This window comes from Dendrobium catenatum, unplaced genomic scaffold (assembly GCF_001605985.2).
Source record: "Dendrobium catenatum unplaced genomic scaffold, ASM160598v2 fragScaff_scaffold_447, whole genome shotgun sequence".
Taxonomy (NCBI): domain Eukaryota; kingdom Viridiplantae; phylum Streptophyta; class Magnoliopsida; order Asparagales; family Orchidaceae; genus Dendrobium; species Dendrobium catenatum.
The window spans coordinates 81130-92962 of record NW_021318909.1 but is presented as its reverse complement, the minus strand read 5'-3'; positions in this window follow the sequence as shown (position 1 = coordinate 92962).

The following is an 11833-nucleotide window of genomic DNA, read 5'->3' as shown; positions in this document are numbered from 1 at the left end:
GTATTTAAAATTTTAAATGAAGTGTAGTTATTTATGAATGGAATTTAGATTTTTTATTTGAGGAACTGACCTAACTAAAAAATGAGGTTAAACATCACTTCAATGCTAGACCCCCATCATTATCTGAAGGAATGTAACACTGATACTCTCCTAAGGCTTTAGTGCACTCACCAAGCACTTTAGCTTTACTCAGGGAAATAATCTCCTTAGCTCATTCCATCACCTCAATAGGCTCATCCCTATAGATGGAAGATTTTTAAATTTATTTCCCCTTGATCACCTATAGACTCTTTGGCACTAGCACTATAGAAACTTTCTAACTCTCATGCCACAAAGCTGCAGACAATTTAACAATGTGGTGCTGCCATGACACTACAATATGGAAAAAGGATGAGAGTTGTGGAACTTAGCTAGGCTATTTGAATGTGACGCTTTAGATATCTATTTCATGGATTTATTTTTTGCAAAATGATAGAAGGGTTAGCACAACAAATTTTAAAATGTGGCATTGGGATTCTGTTGATATTGTGATATAGAATTAAATTACATAATCCTCAAACTAGAAGTGCGCTGAGCATTGCATAGGGGCTTTGATGGCGTTGTGGCATTGCTGGTTGGGGCATCACAATGTTTGAATAAATTTGAATAATTGTGCCTTTTCTTGACATTTCTTACTCAAATAAATGAAAATAAAAATCCATTAAATTTTACACAAAAACATTAACTTAGTTTTTACTTTACAAATTTACCCCAGCTTAAGTTTTTGCTTATCCTCTCGAAATGTGATTGCACCGTTGATTAATTTATCCTTCTTAATTTTTATTATTTTAAAATGATTAAACATAGGAAAACACTTCACTTTTCTATTGTTATTAGTAATAAGTCAAAGGTTGTCAATTTTAACAAAAACAATTAGGAACAAACATCTTAATTAATCATTTTTGTTAAAATACATACTATGCCCTTTGACTATATGTGTATGTGAAATTATTGACTACTTAGTTAGGTTGATTAATTTAACATTTAGAAAATGTTAATACTTTGGTTAGCTTTGTATTAGAATTTGCACACTTCTATTATTTAATTTACTATTAGGTTCTTCGCAAAAAAAAATAGATTTTTGAGGTACCAAATTTTTTATGTTTAAGTACTCATTCTTCTTTTTTATTTCCTTTTATTCTTTTCTACTTTTTCCTCTTTTCATTTATACTTGTTCGAGTACTATAATAACGATTTTGAATACAGGATTGCTTCATCACTCTATGTAACATAAATTTGTCTTAATAAAGAGTTATTATAATGCTTCTCAATGCCATGCTTATTTTATGAAGAATTTGGAAATAAATCATTGCATTATTTTTTTTTAATCTTAGTCAATCAATCTATAACAATTAGTTAAGTGAATTTAGGTTATATTAGTAAAATTTTGTGTGATGTATTAACTTAAAAGATTTTATTAGTTAATGTTAGGGTTATTCTAATTTATAATTTTTTTCTTTGATCATTCAATTAAGCAACTATAGTTTGGTATTGTTCCTATTTTTATCAATTTTAATTTTCAAGTTTCATAATGGATTTATGAATATAAAAAGTGTAATTGAATAATAATAATGAACAATCAATGTTGAAAGTAGGTAGGAAATTATAAATTGGATAAAAACATATTATAATAGCTATAACAATATAATAAGCTATATAAACACAACATGTCTATGAAATGAATTACACAATAACATAACCATGAGGTGCAAAATATAATAAAATACAAATAGACACATAACTTATTTTTTCTATCCCCCAAGCAATAATAAGCTTTTAGTTGATAGTAGAACTCTATGAAGATTTTTATTTAGGAGAGTTTACAATAGTAATACTCCTCGACAAATTAATATATTACTCCTTTCTTTTGTCTTCGAATTAGTTTTAGTGTTACTAGGTAAAACACCTTGGGATCTACTATTAAATACATTAAAAAGATGCCCTAATTGGTTTTCCATGTTTCTAATGGCAACAACTTGACTTTACAATTTATTCCCCATCTAAAGCATTAAATCCACCAAAGGTTACTACTTATGCTTAAATGGATTAGTTAGATTGAATCCTATGGGATAAGGAGGTCAACGGTTAACTAAAGGTTGTTGAGGACTATTCTAAGGTCCTACAAGATGGGATGAGTTGTATTCCATTGATTTTCATCAATATTATTATTCCAACTAACATTCGGGTGGTTCCACTAACCTGGATTATAGGTATAGGAATACAAGTTAATTTGTCTTCACATTCATATTTTATATTCCTTGGATTCTATAATCACTAGATTGATTGAATAGTTCTCCTTTAATAGAATAGATAATCCATAGACTAGTTTAATTCCATGAATGTCCAATTTCTTAGACATGGCCACTACCTGGGCAGTAAAAATGGAAAGAGCATCTGACTCATAGACACTTGTTATTATCTTAGGATTATCCCTACTAGATATCCATTGGAAGTTATTTGTTTCCATTTCCACTTTGAAGGCATAAGCCTCATCAAAAGGCATTAACATCAAATATCCTAGAGCTTTTGCATCAATTATAGATCTTAGGGATCCTAGTAATCCATTATAAATGGTCTGGATGATTAATAATCATGTAAATCATTATGTGGTCACTTACTAAGAATCTCCATAAATCTTTCACAACTTTCTCAAATTGACTCTCCTTCAAATAGGGAAAAAGTGGTAATATCTTTCTAAGTTTTGCTATTTTTTAAGGTGGAAAATACTTTGCTGAGAAATTATGGTCCTATTTATTCCTAGTGGTTTTAGAGCTAGTGGCTATGTAATTCAACCACATCTTTGCTTTGTCTCTTAGAAAAAAAAGGAAATAAATTAAGTCTGATAATCTCATCAAAGATTCCATTTTACTTGAATGTTGCATTGTTCTCCAAAAAACTAACTAAATATAACTTGGGATCTCCAATAAGGGTTCTCCTAAACTGTGAGTTCTGAACCATTTGGATAATCATTGGGTTCAACTTAATTTTATTTGCTTGAATGGTTTGACACTCTTGTGAATTCTTAGAATATCTCTAATCTTGGTTTTGTTCAACCATCTATGAATCTTTATCTTTTTGAATTTTTTATATTCTTGTAAGGATCCATTCTTTTTCTAAGTCAAACCACAAGGGTCACTTATGGAATCTACATTGCATGTGCAAACACAAGAGACCTATATGATGCAATGTAAGAAAATTTGAATTCCTAGAATTTGCAAACAACTTAACAAATGCACAAAATACAAAACAAAATTTACAACTAAACAAAATAAATATGAAAGTAAAAGTTGAAATAAATATATAATTTTTTTAACAATATAGAGATATAAAGAGAATATCAAAATTATGTTCCACAACACATACATAAACTTTTTGGGATGACACAACAAGGCATCTATGTTGTTGCTATTGTGTTAGCTAATCTGCATATATTGATCAAGTAAAAAAGTGAAGAGAAATTTGTTTATCATATGAGGAAAATTATATCATACCAATGCTCTAATACTATCTACTTCAAATATTGATCTTCATAATACTGAATCGTGATGAGGTGGTGTTTAACACACTACTATAGTTGCTACAAAGATAAATTAATCAAAACTAAATATCTTTTATACTTATGATAATGAATATTTTAATGTTTCTTGGGTAAAATTTTTTAAGGTTTGTTATTAATCGAAATATATGCACCCTTAGATGTTTGTTGAGCTTGTAAGGGTGTAAAGCAAGGATTGATTCAATCTCGATGTAACCCAAAAAACCTATTCATCCTATGTCGAGTTTTTTTTTTTTTTTTTTTTTTTTTGCAATCCTCCTATTTATTCCACCATTCCTCCATAGAGGTAATTAATCGTACTATATTTTAATTTCAAACATGGTAATTACATGAATAAAATGAATATATGAAGGAATTGAAAATAATGATAAAGCATTTCAACTACTAGAGTCTACATAAAAATTCATGCTTTATTAAAATCATAAGAAAATAATAAAGGTTTTAGCCAGTCATAGAAATTTTATTACACAATAGATTTCATTACTAGAATCCAAACATGATATGAGAGTTCAAGGGGGTGAAAATATCACAAATAATATCGTTTATAATCTTTTCAAAAAAGTATATGCTTATAGGAATGATTTTCGTTATGCACAAACTATACCCACTTTAAACCCTCACTCCCATACTATTTTGTACAATAAATTAACAAATGACTAACCCTCACAAATTCAGAAATAAAACTATTTCTGCTAAGTATATAAACTAATTCAGGCATCCTAGCACATGAAAGGTTGTAACTACAGTACGTGATATAATAATGATCTATCTCCTCGGTGCTCTAATTTTTTATACAAAGGTTGTAACTACAGTACGTGATATGTTAGGTTGAATCAATATAACACTACACAATGAACCACTCTAAGTCCTCTGCGATGACATTGTAGGAGTTTTGGTATCACAATCTTGCAATAATGTTGCGGTGTGGAACAATGATTGGTGTTACAATGCTCATATAGGCTATTTGGTGCTGCGATGATTCAGATATAGGTCCTAGAGAATTGAATTATTTACAAAATTAAAGAACGGTTAAGGTAATAAAATTTCCAAATGTGGTGCTAGGGCGTTCTTACGTTGTGATGTTGGAAGATGAGGCACTGTGACATTAAATTGAATTTTGAGATTCTAGAACATAGAGAGCCATGATGTTTCTAGAGTTTTGCCTCGACACTGATCATGCAACAGCTTTGTTGGTTGGGTTTTCATGGTGCTATTGCAAATTTTATATTTGTGGTTTTTTTCTAAGATTTTCTTGTACAACATCAACTAAAACAAACTTTTTCACATGAATTTATGCACAAAACATTATACAAAATTTCACTTAGCTAAGTAGAATATAAAAGGAAAGATCATACCAATGATGTACTAAGACCAAGCTCTATAATAATTCCAAAAGAAGCCTAGCTATCAAAAATAACTAGATAGTCATGTCAAGTCAAATTAAAATGTATTTAAGTTGACAAAATATATATATTTTTGATGTAAAATTATGTTATCACTATAGACTCTAAAAGTGTTCAACCACAGGAGTTATTGCATCAGCACCATCAAGACCATGATCGAGCTATAACTATCCTATAATATTGTGTGAGTCATCATAAAAATTTAATCTCTTATTGATTAGTTCCCCAATAGTGGCAAGTTATTTAGTGTGCACAAAGTGTTAAATATTGAGCTTAAATCATATCGATTAAGCTCAAATTAATTAGTTATAAGTTGAACATGGAATAATCAAATTGAAAAACTACGATGCAAGTGTAGTGACCATATGCCTTTTTTAAGTCTAATGCAGGCACAAAGTTTAACATACACATGATCATGGAAAATGGAACGTACGCAATAATGTTTAAATAAAATAGGTATTTCCACTCGGAATAATCCGAAAAAAAAAATAAATGTTTAAATTTAAAATTTTGAATTATGGTTGAACTTTAAAATGGCATTTTAAAGATCACTTTATTAAAAAAATGAAATCATGCAAGACATGCCTTATCATGGTCAAATAAACATTAATTAATTTAATAATTTTTAACTAAACATTGCAATACTTTGATCATTTCAATTTGAATCTCAACGGTAGTATATAATCTTATATTTTATTTATTTTAAAATTATCAAAATTTTATTTAGTCTAATAAAGTTGATCGGTAGGCGATTACACCTTTGCTTAAGAATAAGCCGGAGCTTAAGATGTCAGGAATTTTTAAGTAAAAATTACATAGTATTTTGTTTTCTTAAATTTAATAAAAATTTTATTTTTTGTTGATGTTGTGTAAGAAGGTCTCAGATAAAGGAAAATAATTTAAATGTTTAAAAGTAGCACCACAACACTCAAACTATTAGCATCACAATTTCCAAAACAACCCATACAATAGTGTCAGACCCTCTAGAAAAATGTCATTTAATTGAGCACCCTAGTAGAGCCAAGGTTAGCGATGTAGCGCATCACAATGTCTGAAGTTTGAATTGATTTGAATTTAAATTGAATGGAGTTTAGATTGATTTGAGGTTTGAGTTAGTCAAGGGTATGGATTGATCCTAGGATCTAGAAGAGTTCTAGGACTTGGATATGGAAGAATCCTAGGCTCTAGAATAGGCCTAAAGGTCTTAGATCTAGAAGGATCCTAAGGTCTAGAATAGACCCTAAGGTCGGGCTCTAGGAAAGGATCTCAAAATCTAGAATAGATCCTAGGGTCTAGGTCTAGGAAGGGGTCTTAAGGTCTAGAGTGGATCCTAGGGTCTAGGATTAGATCTGAATTCTGGAAGGGTCTTAGTGACCTCATTCAAAAATGAGGTCAACAGTACTTAATATAAATAGTTTATCAGTTGTTTGTTAAAAAGGGATTATATCATTTTAGGAGAGTTTTATAATTTGAGTGGGATCTAACACTTTAGTGAGTCATGTGTGCATAATTGTAGTTACACCTTAGAGTTAAGTTTAAGGGGTGACTAGAAGAGATGAAGATATTATGAGTAAGAAATAAATCAAAGAGGAAAGGAGTGTAGAAAGAGAAGTTATATTATCAGAGTGTTGTTTATTTACAATTTTCTCCTTGTAATTTCTTTATGAAGAAATGAATAAAGTTTATTTTATTTTATTTTAATTTCATGGCTAGCTAAACTCTTAATTTTTGGCTAATGATATGAAACCTTAGTAATTACTAATGTTGACACTTGTAATTTAATGAATTCATGGATATTTTTTATATCTCTCATTATGAATTTAATCCATACAATGGCCATGTGTAGATTTCAAACATAGTGTGATATATTCTCTTGATAAACAAATATTAAAATAATTAGGATAATTGTATTGGAACTCTTGCATACTTAGATATAGGATGTTTAGAGTTCATGAGTCTATGGCAATATAATAATTGTCGGAGGGTCATAATTCTTCATTCACTTTCTTATAAGCTTGATTGATATCTAAATATGCTTATGCTCTGATTTATAATCAACATAGGAGTGTCTACTTTGGAAAGTTTTCGAAATTCACTATAATTAGTCCAAAACACTTTATCTATTGGTATCGAATCCTTCTTATGATTTTTTTAGTCTGGATAGAATCCAAACTGATTTTTTGTTGTTTAGGATAAATGTTGAAGCTCAAATAGACAATACTAGCATATTTGCATTGTACCTGATCACTTCCTCATGGGATTGACACTCTCTTATATCACTTTTATTACTTGATCAATACAAGCACTTCTATAATTTTGTAGGCATTTATATCAAATAAAACCAAAGCATATTTCATGCACATCTAATTCTTCACCATCATACACATTTCCCCCAATCAATTATCTTATTTAGTGATCCGATGTCACTCTTTAGTTAATGATTGAGGATTAAATTTATGGAGTAATGGTATAAATAGAGTGAGCCAGAGAATATTTATTTATGATGACTTCAAAAGATCATTCATATGACATTCACTACTTATTGCCATAGATATGCCATTTATTTAGTGTGATTATTTTGTTTCTCATCCCTCATCCTTCTATGTTAGCTTACATTGCAATAATTTATTTCTACTATAAATCCTAATAATCGGAATCTCTTTTATAAGTTTGTTGGGTGAGTTATATCATTGATCTCATCCATCACCCACTCAAGTATTTAGAACTGTTGCATCCTAGAGTATTCATGGTGATAGAGAAATATAAAGTTTAATGTATTAGCTTTGTATGAAGATCAAATACGCATACAGATAAAAAGATAGAGTGGGGTATTCATAGGAGACACCAAATTTGTTACGTGAAAAACTCCTGAAAATGGTGAAAAACTATGGGGCCTAACCCAATTTGAATGAATCAACTAGTATTTATAGTTGATTACAAATGAGGCCCTTTATTGGGGGGAAGGCCTTGGCTTGATGTAACAAATATACATCATATAAAGTGTGTTATATGGTGGAAACAAGAATAATCTCTATTGATGTGTTTGTTTGGTCGGAAGGACTATAGTCAGTGGGCCACAGAGGTCATAAAGACTGTTGTCTGGTGACAGAGGTTGGAAGGATATCATCAAATAGATGTCCAACAATGGATTGAATTCTAGTGTTGGATAGAAGTCCAATGAATGTGTGATAATGGTTAGAAGTCCGACGTCAGGTAGGAGTCCGGCATCGGGTAGAAGTCCGATGGAAGTATAGTGACAAGCGAAAGTCCAGCGTCAGGCAACAATCCGACGACAGGTAGAAGTCCAACATTGGGTAGAAATCTGGCGATGGACAGAGTCCAGTATCGGGTAGGAATCTGGTGACGGGCAGAAGTTCAATGTCGGGTAAGAATCCAGCAACGGACGGAAGTCTGGTAGGAATCCGGAGTTAGTCCTGGGCCGGGTGTAACTCCAGTATTAGATGGCATTCGGGCATAACTCCGACGTCATTATGCTGCCGGGTGGAAGTCCAGCGGTGGTCGAAAATGAATTTGGTTACAAGAGAGCTCTCTTTCTTCTCTTCCTTTTCTTCCTTCTATTCTTTCATCCTTCTTTAATTCTGGCATCAGTTGGGGATTGGGTAGAAGTCTGTTGTCTGTCAGCTGCTGGGTGAAAGTCTGGAGGTGGCCGAGGAGGAGTCTCTTCCTTCTCTTCCTTGCTTCCTTCTCTTCTCTTCTTGCTTGGGCATCCTCCCCCCCCTCCCCTCCCTGCCCCCACCCTTGTGGTCCCTTTCTATGTGAAATGAGAGATCTATTTATAGTTTTTTGAGAGTGGTATGACTAGTAAATAGAAGGATAACCAAGTGTAAATTTTGAGTGGTTTGAATGAACGACCAATGTTGAATCCTTTGATCGTAGACCATTTATTGAATATTTAAATGTCTTAATGATGTCAGAATTCCCTGATCTTGGGCTTGTTGGATTCATCTTGTCTAGCCGCTTGATTTGACTATAAGCATGTCATGTTTGGAAACTATTTGGTAATCTAATATATTTTTTGAACCTTCCTTTTTCAGTAGCTGAGCCATTAGAGAGATAAGCTCCCATTAGAGAGAGAAAGTGATCAAAATTTCAAATTTTCAATTCACGGTTTCAAGTGCTCTTTTTTCAGGACTGGTGCTGTTGATGGCAGCGGACGTCCATTGGCAACATTCGGCAAATAATTTCATCGGACGTAAACCTCCCAGTAGATTGGATAGAGTTAAAGAAGGTGTTCAAAATGAACACGTGGATCTAGAAGAAAAAAATTCAAGTATAAAGTCGTCTAGTGGCCCATTGATTATTAAGGAGGTAAGTGATTCACAATTAAAGAAGGTGGATTTGGTGGTAGGCAAGGGTAAAGGAATTGCTATTTCTTCTGATTGTATTACTCCTAGGAAGATTAAATCTATTGTGGTTTCGTCGCTAAATTCAAATGAGTGTGAAGCTTCCTCTTCAGGCATTAAATTATTTGTTAACAAATTTGGACATTCAAATGCAATCTCTGGCCTCAGGTTAGAGATAAATGCGAATCTCCAGAATATAGGTAATAAGGATATTCAAGGTTTTTGGGAAAAGCTACAAGTTTGCAACCACATAGATTCAATTGGTTGTGACAAATTGATTGATGATGCTGGTTTGAAGGCTAGTTCTGTGATGAGTGTTGGGAAAAATGTGGTAAATCAAAAGCCAAGTTTACTTCAGGAGAATGAACAGATGGAAATTGGCGGTATTTCTGTGAATATTGCAGCTGAAGGAAGTGTGGATGAGATAGAAACAAGGAAGTTAAAATCTGCTGCTGTGGCAACTGGGTTGGAAAATCAACTGGAAAATGTATAAAAGACGATGCAGCACATCAAAATCAATTCTATTGATTTTAATAATTAGAATAAGGATGGAATTGTTAAGCTTGATGTAAGCAAAATGGAAAAAAAAATGTGGAGATTCTTAAGATGTCCTTGGTTGTTAAAGTATTTGGTAAGAACATACCTTATTCTCTTAGTTGCATTGAATTAAGGTGACAATGGAATAAATTTGGTGGATTCCACTTGACGTCCCTTGGACAAGATTGGATTTTGTGTTCTTTCCAATCTAATGAGGCTATGTAAGAAGTCTTGAGTGGGGGCCCATGGTATGTAGGTGGTCACATTATGGGAATGGATAAAAGGACACCTGAATTCTCTAAAAATTCATTAAAAGGCTTGTCTTCTCCTATTTAGATTAGATTGCCATTACTGCCACTCTTTTATTCGGATGAAACAAATATTGCAAGGATTGCTTCAAAAGTAGGATAACCATTGCTTCTTGATGGTAACATGTTTAGATGGGGGAGAAGGGAATTTTTGAGTATATGTGTTCGGGTGAACTTGGATTCCAAGTTGTCGAATGGTATTTGGATAGAAGGCTTGAATGGAAAATTTTTTCAAAAAGTAGAATATGAAAAAATTTCTTCCTTTTCCTTCTTGTGTCGTAAGATTGGCCATATATCAGATGAATATCCGGGCAAGTCCAGTAAGCATAACAGTAATAAAAATGCTAATCAAATGGAGGATAAATAAGAATTTGTTAAAACAGATGATGAAGTGGAGTATGGGCCTTGGATGCATGTGAATTTTAGAAATAAAAAGAAGGCTTTGTTGAATAATAAGAATATGATGAACACAGTTTTTAAGGAAGTTGTTGTTGCAAATCTAATTTCATGGCTTATGTTTTGATGATTGACAAACACTATTTCTCTTGGACTGCTTGTTGCTTCTAACTTTTAAGGAATCGAAGATCGGATGATCAAGAAGAAGCCAGTTAAGATTGCGTAGGTTTAGGGTTGAGTCAGTCTGTACTTTTGTTTTTTTTTTCACTTTTTGAGTCTCTTGTAATGGTCAAAAAGACTGATACTAAGTAACCCAACACACAAACTTGAGAGATTTAGAATATCTATTTTTGCTCACATCGGACAGGCCGATCCCTTGGATCGTCCTGGACGATCGAGTTCAAAACAAAGACTCTAATCAGGATTCTTAATTAGGGCAGCCATCATTAACATATCGGCCTGGATGATACATGTATCGGCCAGAACGATTAGCTCAAAACAAAAAGAAGTTGCCGCCCTAGACAATTAAGGTATACTGTATTTTTAAATTATCGGTCAGGACGATCATTTATCGGCCTGGACGATATTCATAAATTATGCCTTAATTCATCAGGAAATCAAGTGAGTAATTAAGGATGATTGATACGATCATATCGTCCTGGATGATCTCAGGATCGGCCAGTACGATCCAATCAAAAAAACTTAAGTTACTTCAGGACGATAAATATCGGCCAGCTCGTATCCAGGGCTATTCTCAGGACGATTTTCCTATGATTTGAACTGATAGGCCAGGATGATCGTGAGATCGGCCTGGACGATCAAGCCAATTTTCAATCATCCAGCTTTGCATCCAGGGTGATGCTCTGGCTGATCTTCTGAGTTTTGTACTGATCGGCCAGGACGATGTCCATATCGGCCTGGACGATATTGTCGGCAACTTGAAATTAATGAGCTCCTTTGAAGCTCTTCTATTTAAGAGCTCTTGTTCTACATTTTTTAGAACCTTTGGCTGCTGCCTTGACCTGAGAAGACCTTGAGGAGAGAAAGAGAGAGAGGGAGAGAGAGAGGATCTTGTGAGGGGGGGCTTGTGAGGGGATTCACAAGGGTTGCTTCAAGGATCGCTCTGCTTGTTCTTTGTCTAGAGTTTCTCGTCCGTGGAAAGGTCGGTAGAGGTAAGAAGTTAGCTTTTGTTTGTGGTTCTCTACTAGCTTCAGGAGGAAGCAAAAGGAG